The following is a 17300-nucleotide window of genomic DNA, read 5'->3' as shown; positions in this document are numbered from 1 at the left end:
CACACTTGATATTTTTAGGTACACAAGTACACCTACACGCGCATAGCCCCCACACACACACACACACACACACACACATATGCATATATATATATATATATATATATATATAATATATATATATATATATATATATATATATATATATATATATATATATAGATATAGATATATATGAAAAAGTCTTGTATGAACCAAGATTAAAGTGCTTGACTGATTTTATAAACTTTTTTGGTCTTCTCCAGTCATCTTGACTGTACCAGATACATTTCATAGGTTCATAGGTGTGTACTGGGCTAATGGCCCTAGAGCCTTTGCAAGCCTAGCCCATAGAAGTGCCCTCATTGTGCCACCCAACTTTTTTTATATATATGAATGCGTGTATATAGTTGCGATTATTAATATTTTGTTTGTTTTAACTGGCAGCCTGGGCATTGCAAAATATCACCAATAGCAGGCATTTAGACTGATCAAATGTATTCTCAGATTTATGTTGTTTTCAACAGCAGTGACTTTAGTACTTCTGCTCCTGATTACTTGTTTAGGCTCTGCATTTTAATAATGTGTATTGAATAAGTGATGTTTTTATCTGTACAACTCTGTTCATACAGATTACTTGTAGCAAGAATATATATGCTTTAAGCATTCTGGTACGTTATTAATGCAAGGCAACGGATGTCTCTTGTGTATTAAAATGACTATTATAGAATATGGAACTTGGGCAGTATGGAGAAAGCTAGTAATGTGAATGTTGGTGAGAGTTCCAAGTCTGGCATTTAGTGCAGTTAGCTCAATAGACTGAGGCTATCAGCAGTTAATGGGCTGTTTCTTGTGGTCAACGGTTTGATTCCCTCAGCCGTCATCTGATTACTGCATGACTGACCAAGTTACTTAAACAATCAAGGCTATTGGATATTGAGGAAACTGAGTCTGCTTAACTGCATACCTGGTACGTATCTATAAACATAAGTATTAACATATATTTAAATGGATGCAAGTTTCTGTATATTAATAATAATAAGGATGATTAAACTAAATCAGATTTTCCATCCTTTTTCTGCACAATATTGTTATTACATTTTATCTAAAACAAGAATGTCACATCACCACAAACGTCAGGAAATCCTTCTATGTGGCTCACCTCATCACTAAGGGCTTTTCATCCAGAAAAAAGGAGGTCATTGTCCCACTGCATCATCCCTCATTAGACCCATTATAGAATACAACACCACATTTGTTATGTACCTCTCAAGACATCTGCAACAACAGGAAAGGCCGCAGAAATACCTCACTAAAAGAATCACAGGCCTAAAGCAGATGCCCTATGCTGACCATCTAAAAAATCTCCAGCTATACTCTGTCACATATCGTCTACTCAGAGGCGATTTCTGCTTAACTTACAAGGCCATGTCAAACCCAGAGCTCTTGGACATGCTTCACTTAAAGAAATCCCAATCCCTCAGAGCCGCATGCTCCAGGGATCTAAACCATGTCATCACAATGAACAAAACATGCTGGAGGATAGGTTCCTGACCCAGAGACTCCCCAGACTCTGGAATAGACAGCCCATGCATGTCAAGCAGAGTGCCTCTTTGGCCCTCTACAAAAGGAACCGTGATGATTGGATGGGAGATAGGAAATTTACCCTGGGGATCACATCAGTCACCCTGCTAGACAGGGGTCCAGGGAAGTAAATATTGTGGGAAGAAATAGCCAGGGAATTTTTATGGTTAGTCTTGTATAGGCCCTAGGGCCGCTAGCCTAGTATCAACCTATGAACCTATGTATACATTTCAAGCATTTAGATTAGTCTTTTACAAGACTAGTAGCTTTTACTTCACATAAAATGGTTGGTAATAGTTCTGGATATCAGAACAAATGTCATGAGATTTTAATTATAGAACTTAAATAAATCTTAAGAAAGTTAATGTGAGTGTTGAGGGGAGTTTGAAGTCTGGCAGATGATGCAGTGGATTGAAACTATGAATTCTTGACAAGCTTTTGTGTGTGTGTGTGTGTGTGTGTGTGTGTGTGTGTGTGTGTGTGTGTGTGTGTGTGTGTGTGTGTGTGTGTGTGTGTGTGTGTGTGTGTGCATGTGTGTAGCCTAGGGTTTCATTCCGACAGCCTTCATCTGCCTACTATGTAACTTTGAACTGGTTAATTAAATTGACTGTTCTTGGGATTTTGGGAAACTTGGATAGTCTCCTCAATAGTCCCTTTGACTGCATACCTGGTAAGTTCCTGTAAACCTAAAGATTAAACACATTACATCTCAAAAGCAGAAGGGAAAGAGGAGGCTTCCAAAGAAGTGAAAGCTGAACAATTTGAATTAGATGATGAATGGAGCATAATAGAACACACAACATCATGGATTGTTTTTTTTTTTCTAGTGTGTACAGCAGTCCCAAACCTTCCAAATCAAAGGTACTGGGCTTTCCCTTTTATTTATTTATTCATTCATTCAGTCAGTCAATCATTTTTTCGTCTCTGCATATATTTTATGGTTCATCATAGAGAAAAAATACTCCATGTTAATGCAAATTATACTATTTTTGTTAATTAGATTGCATTATTTCTGAATGTACATAAGAGCTCTGGACTTTCAGAACCAACTAATTTAGAGACTAAAGGGCTTTTGGTGGTTTCCTTCTAAGACTTTATTAGACAAATTATTTTCTGTTAGGTATGCATTACATGCTATACATAACTACAAAAACACTTAAAAAAAGGAAGCAACTACATTTCTTCAGATACCAAATGCATCTTCCCCTAGTACCTCCACAACAAGCCTTTTAGAGAGAATAGAAAACAACATACTAACAGTGACATTTTATAGAAAAAGAAATGACATACAATTCATTAACAATTAGAGTTAAAAAACACTTTCCGATTACAAGAATGATTATGTTCAAAAGGTACCAGTGTATTACATTTACTAATTTTATTTTATAAAATATCACTCTTTGTAAGTTTGGTTTTAGAAGAAGTTTATTGCACACTATTTATATTTTAACTGAATACATGCAAACATTTTGGAACTGAAAGTACTGATGTTTAAGGCATTATGCCCTGTAAATTGTTCACTATATCCTCAACACAACAGTGCTGGACATTTTGAAACACATTTATTGTAAGCTGATAAATATGATAATATGTTTTTTTTTTTTCGGATAATACGATTAGGTTAGATTTTTTTCTTAGAGTGTAAATTAGAATGATGTTAAAGATATTGAGCCATGTAACACCTATATTGTTATTTGAATGTAGCGTTTGTTTTAGCAAATCAATATTTATATATGCAAACAAGAGGCTGAACATAAGGAATGCATGGATTAGGACTCAAGTGATATGCGACAGACAGGGCCAAAATAATCGAATACTTTATTTATTAAACATTTGTTTACCGGGAAAGTCCAACTTGGAACAAAGCCAAATTTCAGTGGAGGCCCCAGAGAGAAATGCTCCAGATGCATGTCTTTGAAACATGGGAGGAAACCAGAGCAAACCCATATGAACACAGGGAGGACATGCAGACGCCACACAGTAGGCACTCCAGCCAAGAATCGAACTGGAGAACCTCTTGCTGGGAGGTGACAACTCTACCGCTGCACCACTTCACCGTTCTAGTGATATGATGTATGATAATACATTTCTCAATCATTCTTATATGTGACCCCTACTAGATTAGTGGGAAAGATCAATTGGTATAAAATTAACAGTCATCAGTCGAGGGAGGAGGGAGAGGACTAAATTTTTCTCTTTCTTTTATCTTTCAGTAAAGACAAGTCAGTCAATTACTTCTCAATGGACATAGGCATAAATTTAATTTGGGCAGACTATTTAGGAGGAAGGACCACATTCTTAAAGGGCAATCCCAATTATAAGAAATGAAATCAAACAACAGACTTGACATGGAGCCAGACGTAGAAAATAAAAACACTAATAACAAAACCACATCACAAAACACCCGAAGCTGAACTCGTAACTAGAAAACTTTAATAAAATAAAAAGCAAAACAATAGGTTAAGTGCTTTTGTCTCTTAAAGACATCATCAGAACCACAAGTGTTATCATAAGATTGCTTAAATGCTCTAAAAGCAGCTGATATTCACCCCCCCAAAAAAATCAGACAATCAAATCAGCCTATTCAAAAATCTCAATGACCATACAATGATAAATCACAAAAAAAATAAAAATAATCTAAACATCACCAAGAATAAAAATGAATATAACTTCAAAATAACTTTTAAATCTTATTAGCCCTCCTTTTCAATTCAATACTGATGGAAATGTTTTCATTCAAGGCGAGAAAATTAGTTACATCATAGTGGATTTGCCAATACATTTCTCGCTGTAATAAAAAATTCATCCCGTCCCCAGGAAATAAATCCACTTTAACATGTTACAGCACCAAGAACATAAAGTGTCTGAACCCCGGACATTTAATAGAATGTCTGGCCAAACCACTCTTACTGTTCGCATGACTTATACTGTACAAGTGCTGGTAAATCCTTTTGTTAAGAGAGTTTACAGTTTTGCCTATATAAAAGGCTGCCCAGGAATTGCAAAGAGCAAGATAAACTACTCTTTCAGAGTCACATTTATAAACCCCTCCTTTTTTTATATGTTGCAATTTAATTTTTCAAACATCACTGGGATTAGTACAAATATATGAACATTGTTTACATAGGCCACATTTTCTAGTAACTGGTGGACCATCAATGTTAACAACTGTTTTTCCAAATATTTCTCCTATTTTTGAATGTAAATCTAGGGGCAGGAGAAAAAAGTTTTTTTGGTTGCTTCATCACAACAGGTTCTAGTTCCAATGAATAATATTTTGAATATCCCCTCCATCCAACATATAATGTACAATCATGTTACCTTTACCAGAAAATGTGGACACATTTTGGCCTGATTCCTCCAGTCATCTGTCCCATACCAAAGGTAAAGATAGGAGAATATTGGTCACATCTATGTGACCAAACCTCACTTTGTATTTGTTCCAATAAACCTGGAGGGTAATCTCTGTTGAGAAACATAGATTTTAATATCTTGAATTGTTCCAAACAGGATTCATCCACTGTGGCTGATATGGGCGGCCGTGGTGGTGCAGTGGTTAGTGTTGCCTCCTCACAGCAAGATGTTCTCCTGTTCGATCCTCAGCTGGGGTGCCTTCTGTACGGAGTCTGCATGTCCTCCCTGTGGTCGCATGGGTTTCCTCCGGCTGCTCCAGTTTCCTCCCACATCCCAAAGACATGCTGTAGGTGGACTGAATACTCTAAATTGGCCCTAGGGGTGTGTGTGTGTGTGTGTGTGTGTGTGTGTGTGTGTGTGTGTGTGTGTGTGTGTGTGTGTGTGTGTGTGTGTGTGTGTGTGTGCCTTTCATGGAAGGTTGGGCACCAGGCTGGCAACTCAACACTGTAAAACTCCACTGCCAATCATGAGTGGACAGGGGATTCGCTGTGGCAACCCCTAACCAGGAAAAAGCCAAAAGAAGAAGAAGTATGATTCATCCTCTGTAGTCAACATCAAAACTCTAATTAGCTGACTTTTTACCACCCCTCTCTTCTGGGGAAAGGGGTGGCTACTATTAAAGGATAGAAAAGCATTGCAAAAGGTGGGTTTCTGACACACTTGAGTCTTGTTGCCACCAAGGGGTAATTTTGTAATTTCAATATCTAAAAAATTGATTTTTACATCCTCAGCATTAGTCAAATTTCTAAAACATAGTACTGTTTTGCAAAGAGAAAAAACTGCTTAAAAATCTTTCCACTGAGATCAAAAAATTGTTGTGAAGACTTATATCTATGAAATCCAGCCAGCTGTGTCTCAACAACATCCAAGCCCCCAAATTAGTCACAATCTTGCCAAACCAGTCCAAACCCACATAATGTGGAATGGCAATAAACAGACTCTGGACATCACAAGTCACAAAGACCACTGAGTCATCAAAGTAAATGTCCATTAATTGGTTGAGCAAATCCCAAGAATCCTTAACAATATGTGGAAAAGACATAAAAAAATTCTTCAATCTGGAATCAACAAATATAGCAAATGGTTCTGATCCTCCAGCAGCCACATTGGGATTAGGGGTGGATCAAATAAAGAAGAATGAATTTTCGGGATTCCAAAAATCTTAGGAATCACTGGATGTTCTACTCTCAAAAATTCATGTAAACCTTGCGAAACTTGGTCAAATAAAAGAAGTTCATCTAGAGCTACTTTAATGGTCTTGGATTTGCTCAACAAATTAAGGGATATAATGGACATTCACTTTGATGACTCTATTTGGAGCCTTCGGGGCCTTTCTAAGTGATACATTTTTAGATGCATCCCAAAAGGGATATTGTGCTTAATAATTGGCTTGATCAATATGAGAATAAGGAAAATATTACCTCTTCAGACCTTGTAGGTATTCCTTTGACAATTAGGTGTGCTGAGTAAAGGGATTTCTTGACAACTGGTGTCACGTGAGGGTCAAAAGAGAGGGAAATTATCAACCATGTTCCAAGGTCCCAGACTACATTTGTATTTTGTAACAGTATGTTGTCTATACAGTCTGACAACGAGAAGGGCTGTCTACCAAAAGTGATGTCACTATACTTTTTTAGCATTTAGTTTGAGCCCATTTTTAGTACACCAAGAGTTTACTAGGGAGAGGTCATTCTGGAGAGTTTGGGTGTCATTAACAACAACCTCCAGTTAGCAATCATTTTACAAATTGTGTTAGCCAGAAGGCTTGGCTGTCTGTTTAGAGGTCAGAGAAGTAAAGACAAATGCCAGATAAGAGAGGTTTTAGCACTGATCTTTGACAGATAACTTTCATACTTCCTGATGAAGTCCTTACAACTCCATCTTCCAGCAACTTTGCTATATATCTTGCATACAGGTTGATTTTTAAATCATTTATCTTCTGTGTGATGCTGACATGGAGAATGGTGTCAAAGGCTATGGTCAGATCAAGATATACCATGTGTAGTTCTTGGCTGCTGTCTACAGCCTCCATAACCCTTTCAAAGAAGTGTACCAAATTCAATAGATGGGATTTACCCTTCACAATGTGTGACTACTGAGGGTCAAGTCTAATAAGATTTTTAATATTGTAGTTTATGAGATCCAGTATAATACATCCAATTGCTTTGTAAATGAGTATTGCAAAACTGATAGGATTACCTGGGTTGGTTTTAAGTTCACCTCTTATAGGAGGGCATCACCACTGCTGAGACAAAACCATTATCTAAACTTAGGTTAAACAGTTGAAGGAGTGCGTTTGCAAGAGCATCTTTAACACTATTAGTTAAGCAGCCAGGTATATTGTCAGGTCCCATGCAGGAAGGATTTTTGCTTTTGGTTAGCACTTTTTGTAAATGATCTGTAGAGATTATTGGAACGGTAACAGATTCATGTATTTCAGGACTTTGGAGAGAAGTCTTGGGATGAAGTTGGCAATAAACTGGTTTGCAAGGATATTGATAATGTAATTTTGGTCAGTATAGAAGGTTTCATTATGAATAGATTCACATAAATGTAGGGTATTGTTTCTTTGTTTTCTAACATAGCTAATGAAAAAAATATCTTTGGCTTCAGAGGTCAACTTAAGTTCATGGGCTGCTTTGGTGGACCTGATAGTGTTTTTTTTCTGTTTTTTAAAGCTTTTGATATATTCCTAGAGAAGAAGGTTCTTGGATCCGCTATATAATTTAAGTAGCTTCTTCTGTTTATTGTACATTTTATTTATGGTAGTGGGCAACCAAAATGGTTTATTTATTTATTTATTGTAATTTCTCATAATACTTGCTTGTGGTTGGGACTTCTAGCTCTATGCATTGTTATAAATTGGTGCAGAATTTTTTATTGAAGCTTGGCGGTGTATTGTCAGGGATGATACAGAGATATGTGAATGTTGATGTTTCATCGTAGAGTAGCTTGAGCTTGGCATACTTGTAGTCCTTAAATTTAATGGTGTTTATGGTAAAGGTTTAGGAGAGTTTGTAGGAGAAAGTCATACATTTGTGGTCAAACATCACACATCACTCAGGAAGGAAATAGCACAAGAGTAGTGCAAGAGGCAGCCATTTTTTAAAGCGTCATGTCAATCATGCTATGTGCTCTAGTAGGTTTATTTATTGAATGCTTAAGGGAATTGTTATTAAGATTAGAAATTACTGTGTATTGGCAGTGTAAGTGTCTGAGTTTATTGCATGATAATTAAAGTCAACCAGAATAATAGTTTTTGCTAATCGGGAGCTACTTTAGAAGAATATTTTTTATGTTTAAAGTTGAACGTTTCAACATCGTAGGGAGGTAGCCATGGGTGTCATCACAGAACCCAGTTTTGTTAACTTGGTAATGGACTACTAGGAAGAGAAGATTTTGTATAATAGTGCATTACCTGTACATTTTTACTGCTGTTTTGTCAATGGTATCATTTTTGATATTGGTAGTAAGTACTTACAAATTGGCAGCTTATATGCACTTTATAAACAGCAACATTGTTTTTATTCAGAAATTTTTGAAGTAGTAATAAAAATAGCATTACATGTAAATATAATTTTCTGGAGTTGTTTCTTCTTTACCTTTGTAGTAGCTATACATATATGTAAAAGTAGGATCTCCTTGCTGTACTTGAGCAAATAGCAAATCCATTCAGAAGAAATTTAAAGACACTACACAAAAAAGAATTTTAAAAGTGACAGGTATAAACAATGCCTAAACGTATGTACTGAACTCAGTATTTCTTGAACTACAATAGTTGAGTCTGTCTAGTTTTCATTACAGAAGTTGTTTTGGTTCTTTTCAAGCCACTATATATTAATCTTAACTAAATACAAAACCTAAATATCTGTTCCTTAAATTCAGTTTTAATGTATTAAAAATAGACAGAGTTGTTCTTCACTGCTATCAAAGGTCGTATGCAAAACTGCCATTAACTGTCAATTAGAGTGTGAATCAAGGTGCATTAAAAGAAATAGTCTTGGATAATCATATAGAAAAGAGAACATAATAAACACATTCACTGTTCAGAAAGAGCTACTGACAAATGCTTGTTTAAACTGTATGAATCTGTGAACGTTTGAGCTCCCCTTATATTTTTGTCAGTAGTTACCTCCACATCAGCCAGATAATGAATCCCAGACTAATATCCACATCTTCCCCCTCTGATATAGCCATTGCATTTCAAGTGTTTCACTTTCCCTCCATTCATATGATGCTCACAGTTTGACAGGAAAAAACTGTTAAAATCCCATGGGACTTCAATGAAAATCAATTATTTCTTAATTTTGGAAGTTGATTATCAGAGCATTAATTTGATTACAATAAAATTCAGATGGAGTAATGCAATTGCATTCATGTTAATCGACAAATAGAATGTTGACCATTCAGTTTGAATCACTGGGATATACACTTTGCAGTACTGGGTGTACAAAAAAGATGTGTTGCTTTTAAACAAAACATAAGCATCAGTTTCAATATTTTGTAAGCGCTGCATCAGACTGACCTGTTACAAATATAAACTATGAATAATATAATTTAAAATATTGATTGCATTTCAAATATGAATGTAGCATTTGTTTCAGTATGACTGACTTTTTAGTACAGGGTATTCCATTGATGTCTCACTGTACTTTGTGCATTGTAACTGAATTTCAGTAACTGATAGTTTTATAAAAGCTGAAGATTTTAAAGCTCTTGTATATTGAAAGGGCAAATGCTGAAGTAGCAGAGAAGTGTGAATAGTGCAGAATTACTCATCTCTCACTGGATTTTAAGTATAGAATTGCTTCTATTCAAATTAAGAAATGTGTTGTAACAGAAAATACAGATTCTGAAACACAGATGTGATATAATATACTGTGTAGTGGATCAACCACAGGCCTAGCATGAGCTCTTCATCAATGAATAATTCCCAAAAAAGGGACTGTGCTAAACCTAAAGCTTGAGTAATTGCAAAACATATGTTGGTCCAGTAAAAAGTATTCCATTTTGTCTTTGTTACAGTGTCTTTAGACTCTGCTTTTTTTTTTTTACTTTGAAGTTTTAAAATTTGCTGTGTCTAGCATGACCTCAGCCCTTAAGACAATAAGTGCATAAGTTGGGATTAATTTTTCCTAATTGTATAATTTTTCTTTGTGTACGCCATCTAGATCACTAGTTCATCTCCTAGGGCATTCATATCATAGGGCATTCACTTCCACAGATGACACTGTAACCATACTCTGCCTGGATGGATTACTTGGATAGTCCAACTAGCTCTGAATGTGCTTCTTTGCTGCCTCCTCTACAACTTTGAGACCGGTCAGTTCATTCTTGCTCCTAATAATGGCATTCTAATTGATATTCTGCATTGGCAGATATGATGCTTCTACCGATGTTAACATTTCCTATTCTCTAGCTTCCTCCTCTAACAGTACAGATCAGCATTCATATATAGGATAACCCTATAGTATCTAGTATCTGTGCATTGCTGGTGCAAATTCACAGTAAAACATATCCATAGACTGGGCTGGCCTTAGGTCAACTGAGATGACTGTGCACAAAGCAGCCACTCATGCAAGGGGAGCCCTGCACTTGCCATTGTTGCAATCTGCAATTCAGAAATGTAGCAAAAAAGAAAAAAGCCTGCAATTTGAAGGCAAAAAAAAGAAAAAAAAGTTTCTTCTACCTGAAGCCTGAAACTGTGAAACTGTGCCAAACTGCTTGCTACAGTCTAACTACCAACCACTCTGCACTTCAGCTATTCAGCTGTGGCCAGAAATGCAAAACTGGCATTTCATTAACAAGTGCTGGCACTGCACACCTGTGTCATTGGCACCTGCCAATTGAGACACCTGACAGCTTTAGAAGAAAGGGAAAAAGAGGTCTTTCCATTCAAGACCAAAGGAAAAATAAAATGTTCTTCTATTCTGACACAATAGCAAACTGTTGATACAAATGTAGCAAGTAGCTTGCTACAGTAACGCTACCACATACACTGTCACTTTTTTCAGTATGCCCCTGATTGATTTTGCGTCATATTTTTGGCCGATCCTTCATAGAATCTTTGATTTTCTGGCCAATTACTGTGGCTTACAGTCAGTAACACCGGACTTTAGTGTTTCATAGTTCATACTGCTCAGAAAATGCATGTTGATGCAAAACCTATTATTCTATTAACGTTTTAACTGAATTAGAGTATTTATTTTATTTATTTAACATTTGTTGACCCAGAAAGTCTGATTAGGACAGACCCAATTTTCAGTGGAGGAGTGAGGAGAAATGCTCCGGACGCATGTCTTTGGAAGTATTTGGAGTAGTACTTAAAATTGTCCCTGAGTTTGGACATTTGTTCCCCATTATTTTGCTTTGCCTAGAATTCTTTAAAAAAGAAGTAGAGAAGCAAGCTGTCAATACAATATCAGCGTTCATAAACAAATAAAAATCCCATACCTCTCAACTGTCAAGAATTGTACAGAATGTCCAGATTTTTGCCTCATATTTTTGATCTGTTCCACATAAAATTTGAGGTTTTCTGGCAAAGCACTGTAAATGGAGGGATTGGGAGTTGGGAGATGATAGGGTGGTAGCTTGGAGTCGCACTAACATATCCCAAATTGGGCCTTATAGTTAATATGGCCAGCCCTAACAGATGTTCCATTTTTCCTTCCATAAATGTGTCTTATTGTTGTGTCCCTTCTTTTGTTCTGTACTATGTCAGGCGCACTCAGTCTGAGAGTATTGCTAATACTGTTTCACAGCATAAACCATCAGACTATATGTATATATATATTATGGTGAGCTATATGCTTGTGTCCTAAACAAAATGGAGTAGTGTGTGTGTGTGTGTGTGTGTGTGTGTGTGTGTGTGTGTGTGTGTGTGTGTGTGTGTGTGTGTGTGTGTGTGTGTGTGTGTGTGTGTGTGTCTGTGTGTGTGTGTCTGTGTGTGTGTGTCTGTGTGTGTGTGTGTCTGTGTGTGTGTGTGTCTGTCTGTGTCTGTGTGTGTGTCTGTGTGTGTCTGTGTGTGTGTGTGTGTGTGTGTGTGTGTGTGTGTGTGTGTGTGTGTGTGTGTGTGTCTGTGTGTGTCTGTCTGTGTGTGTGTGTCTGTGTGTGTGTGTGTCTGTGTGTGTGTGTCTGTCTGTGTCTGTGTGTGTGTCTGTGTGTGTCTGTGTGACTGTGTGTGTGTGTGTGTGTGTGTGTGTGTGTGTGTGTGTGTGTGTGTGTGTGTGTGTGTGTGTGTGTGTGTGTGTGAACTTGTATGTCTTTGCATGATATTTCGGCACATGAGTGCCTGTAGACAGCAGTTGCTGTTAGATGTCATAGTATGAAAGCATGAAAGATGTGATATAATAGGAGTAAGTTGGCATATATGATGGTTGTTTGACATTCTTGATCACCAGAGTTAATTAGTACATTAGCATGTCACCACTAAAACATTTCTTCATTCATTCCTTTATTTCTAATCCCATATTGTCTACTACAGGAATGAGGGGACCTAGAGCCTACCCTGCAAGCAATTAGTATAAGGAATGCACACCCCTGGGAGAGATGCCAGACTATCACAGGACACTTACATGCACATATGGAGGCAATTTGATTGTTGCTAATTCACCTGCCTTGGGATAGCTGAGAAACCAGAGCAGCTGGCAAAAGCTCATGCAGACACAAGGAAAACATGTGGAGGCATAGTAGACATTGCCTTAAGCATCCAAGCCTGAAACCCAGATAATGTAAGGCAGCAGCACTAATCACTTGAAAATCCTAAGCAGATAACTTTCAAAACAAATCCAGGAAGAAGCCCATATCAGCTGAATGCAAAAATAGGCAATAACAGAAACATATAGTCAATAACTGTTGAATAATTTCCCCTGAGATAATGCAGTTTTCCCTATAATGCCTTACCAAATACAGATCCTAAGCAGCTATTCTTATTTATATTTATCATGACCCATTTAAAGCAGTCAGCAATATATCTTCTCTGGAGGCAGATTAGATAGCACCTGTTCCCAAAGGTGCAATCTTCACTAAACATATTTCCTGTCATAGACAGTTAATAGAATAAAACATAAGTAGCAGTGAAATGTCCACTCAGTGTTGCTACATAATGGATAACAAGCAATTGAATTCAATGCCCATCTTGCTGTCTAAATTACGGAATGTTGTTGTGTCTTTCAGCTTTTACCGATTAGGGGTTGCCACAGTGGAACTCCGGTCCGCTACTGATTGGCAGTAGATTTTTACATGCCGAGTTGCCAGCCCTGATGCACAACCTTCACCGAAGGAACGCCCATTCATGCATGTCTCCACACAGAAGATGCTCTAGCTGAGAATCGAACAGGACAACGTCTTACTGTGAGGTGACAACGCTACCGCAGCACCACCACCGCAGTCACGTCTAAATTATGGAATAAGTTACAAAAATGATAAATTATCAGTTGCAAGCACTACTAAATCTTAAAGATTGATATGCTATGGCAGGCTGAAACTATTTAATATCAAGACTGATTTGCCATCCAAGAATGGAGTATTGAAAAAACATGCTGTTCAGACTGGGAGATGATCCAGAAGAGGAACTCAAATGAGTCATGACAGCCATGCGCACCAATGTGTATGCATTCTGGCAGTAGAGCCAAATCAGTCAAGAAGGCCTGAAGCTCATATTTGTAAAATCAGCAGACATTGTCTATACAGAATGCAAGAATCACTAAGCATTGTCCATTGTTTCAGATGCTACACAATATCTGTATTGAAGTCTGAAAGAAGATATGAATTAAGACAAAACAGGTGATTTAGAGAAATAGATGGCTCCCTATCGAAATGTTAGCACTCAAAATATTGAGTACCAACAAGCAGAAAAAAAGACCAAAATCACCAGAGTAGAATGTATCTTGAAAATTACTCTTCTCCTTTAAGTTTCTGCTTGCAGGGGGGCGAGCCCCCTGCACTCCCCAAACTTATATATACCAAGTCTGTGATCACTAGATCGCAGAGAAAAGGGGATATTCGAAGACATGGCATCTCAGACTTAGTATATACAAGTCTCATCTTTCTGCCATTCATTCTTGGCATTTTAGGACTCAGTCTAGTGGTTCCGATATTTCAAATGGTTACCAGAATGGGACATAGCAGTGAATAATCAGAATAACTTAAGCAGATGAAGATACCAAGTCTAGGACTGCACAAAGTGTTTTCAGATATTATTTTGCATACATCTGTGTCTTAAACAGTTTTAAGCATGTACTTAGGTCTTTTAGTGATTAATGTGTTTGCACCAGCCTCTCTACAGTTAATCAAGGTGAAATTCCCTGAGCTTTATTTACCCATAGAAAAAATATTGCATGGCAGAATGCCAGTCTCTTTTTCCCATATGAAAATATTGCTGGTGTGATTTCTAAGTGTGCACTGTCAATGATTCACTTCTTTTGTTTAATTCCTCTCTTCTTTCAGTTACTGCGAACCTGAAGTTGATATGTATAAGTTTTGAGGGGGTGAGGGGCTTGCCCTCCTGCAAAAGAAGCTTAAAGTAAAATTTTTCTCCCTTCTGTAATTTGAGCATTATTTTTCTGTGTTTTGAATTGCTGGCTTTCTGGGTGTTGGCAATTCTTAGTAGAGCTATCTGCACCTTTAATTAGAATGCATTCTGGTAACTTTATATACATCTGAAGGAGATTGTTAAATCTTTAGTATTTCAAAAAAGCCTCACTGCAACTGTACTAAGGCTGTCATCAACTTCCTGAGTTTATGATAACTGATGATTGCCTTTTCATGTAATAATGCTTTACCAGTAAGAAATATGGGTGTATGGGAGGGTCAAGTAGCTAATTCACTTAGTTGCCTACCAAAAGAAACCTGTAGACATTCTTAGAAATTAAATTGTCAGATAATCATTTGTTATAAATAAGATGGACCTACACTGCAGGCAAGCTGGTGAAACAAGGACACACACTACTAAAACGGTTGTTCAAGCAACTGCTTTGTTGGTTCATTTCAGAAGGTGCATTTGTGTATTTTAAACCAAATGTCCTGTGGATTGTTTATGCAATGGCTACATGTTTTGCAAAGAGTATATGGTTTACATCTTCCTCCATCCATGTATTCTGTGTAACCGGATCCATAGTGCAGACATTTGTTACCTTGTCTGCTCAGAGTAACTCTATTGCTTCCACCCCTCTTGACTTTTTACAGCTTTCTTTGTTCCAGTCAACTGCACAGCATTTCTTAATAGAATTCATCCACTACACATCTGCCCTTTATGGATCTATATCAGAAAACAGAACGTCCAAAACCGCGAACACCTAATGAGCGACACATATATGCCGAACTACGAAAAGAGCAAAGGACCGAAATGTCGAAAACTGTAATACTGAACGCACTTTAAACTACAACAGCACCACACAGGTAAGTAAAATATGCACAAACTTCATTAATCACACTTTTGCAGGGGGGCAAGCCCCATGCACCCCCACACCCCCCCTACTTATATATACCAACTCCGAGATCGCACTACAGTGGGGAAAAGGATATATTTCCTCTTCCCCATGATCACTCTGCTGGCCATGGGAATTAGTTTGACGTTCCAGTTTTCGACATTTAGGTCCTTCACGCTTTTCGTCCTTCGGCGTATATGTGTCACTCATTAGGTGTTTGCCATTTTGGATGGTCGAGCATCTAATTTAGACCCACCTTTTACCACATGTTAGATCATACTAGATTAACAAATGCAGTTTCAAAGCAATGAGTGGAATTTTTATAATATTTCTTTGTTAGTTATTTCACTTTGTAAACCTTAAATTCAACTGCTGCAAGTTGCCAGCTTTGTTGCTGTCTTTGTGTTCTCAACTGCCTACTGAGCATGTGTTGGCTGATAACACTCAGGCAGCTTCTTATTGGTAGTCACTCCAGTACAGCCATTCTTCATACTGTTATTGCCCTTCTCTTTTTAATTTTGCATTTTTAAAATACACTTTCTGCACTGCATTCCCCACTCTCAGGCTGCCCTCTGCCACTACAAAGATAATGAGAGGATCTATATTTTGTTAAGCTACGTAGTTGGAGGAAGTTTGCTATATTTTTGTTCTTCTCCTAATGTTTAAGCAAATGTAGTTTGCAGCATTATTATATTGAAATTTGATCACTTCATTTATTCTTTAATCAACTTTCACTGAGTTGCTATTCCTGTTTTTACATCTTCTGTTTAGTTTATACGTTTACCAATCATGACAGTTGTGTTGATAACAGAATAACTGTTAGTCAGCATTACAACCTGAGGTAATTTCTGTGAAGCTTATATTACTCTTGACACTTTTTTGTTTAGTTTACATTTTCACCAACTATTTTTGAAGTGGTTAAATTTAATAGCATGATAACTGCTGTGTAACATTGTTTATTAAATAAAAAAACAATCAGCAAAGTGAGATGAAACCAGGCCATGTTCATATAAAGAAACCACATAACATTTTATGTAGGTAAGACTGATAGATGTCTAAAGGATCGTATACGAGAACATTTATACAGTATTAGGAATGGGTCTTTGAACAATGCACTTTCTAAGCATGTAAAAGAAATTTCAGTTACACATAGATTTAGCTTGTTAGTTATAGGTAGGGTTGAAGTCAGTCAAAGAAAAGGAGATATATGAAACGTGACAGAGTGTCCTGAAAGTAAGTGGATAATTAGATTACTAGCTGATTTGGGCTCGGGATTCAATTATAAAGTTCCTATTAAGCCACTGTTGAAGGCACGTCCACTTTTTAGATAGCACTATTGTTATATCATACATGTAAAAAGTGCTTTGTATAAGTTTATATGATATTGATGGTTTATTTTTATTGCATATATTTTTATCCCTTTAAAATTTTAATTGACTTAGTCATGTGATCTGTATTTGGTGTATAAATTGATTTATTGGAGTTTGAGATTTATTACATCTGAAGAAGTAATCTTTAGCATTGCGAAAGTGCTTATGTCTATACAATAAAAGTAGCTTCTTTATATAAACACGGCCTGGTTTCATCTTACTTTGCTGATTGTTTTTGGATTTTATTTTTTGTTACATTTGGTGAGATGTTTATCCAGCATTTATAGGTTTTTATCTTTCTTTGGACAATTGTTTAGTTTTGTTGTGGTCTGCTGTGTATAATTATTACATTGAATTCTCAAATCCATAACTGAAAGGGTGATTTTACCTGGAAATTGCCGTAGTGTGTTGATACATGATTAAATTTTGCAGCACTATAACCGTATGTCTCAAAGGTACAGATTTTCGCACAATGTCAAGATTTTTCGCACACTGTCAAGACCAACTTAACTTTAGACAAATCAGA

Source organism: Protopterus annectens, chromosome 2.part1, assembly GCF_019279795.1.
Source record: "Protopterus annectens isolate FY-2018-M chromosome 2.part1, PAN1.0, whole genome shotgun sequence".
NCBI lineage: Eukaryota > Metazoa > Chordata > Ceratodontiformes > Protopteridae > Protopterus > Protopterus annectens.
Note: the sequence above shows the minus strand (reverse complement) of the source record.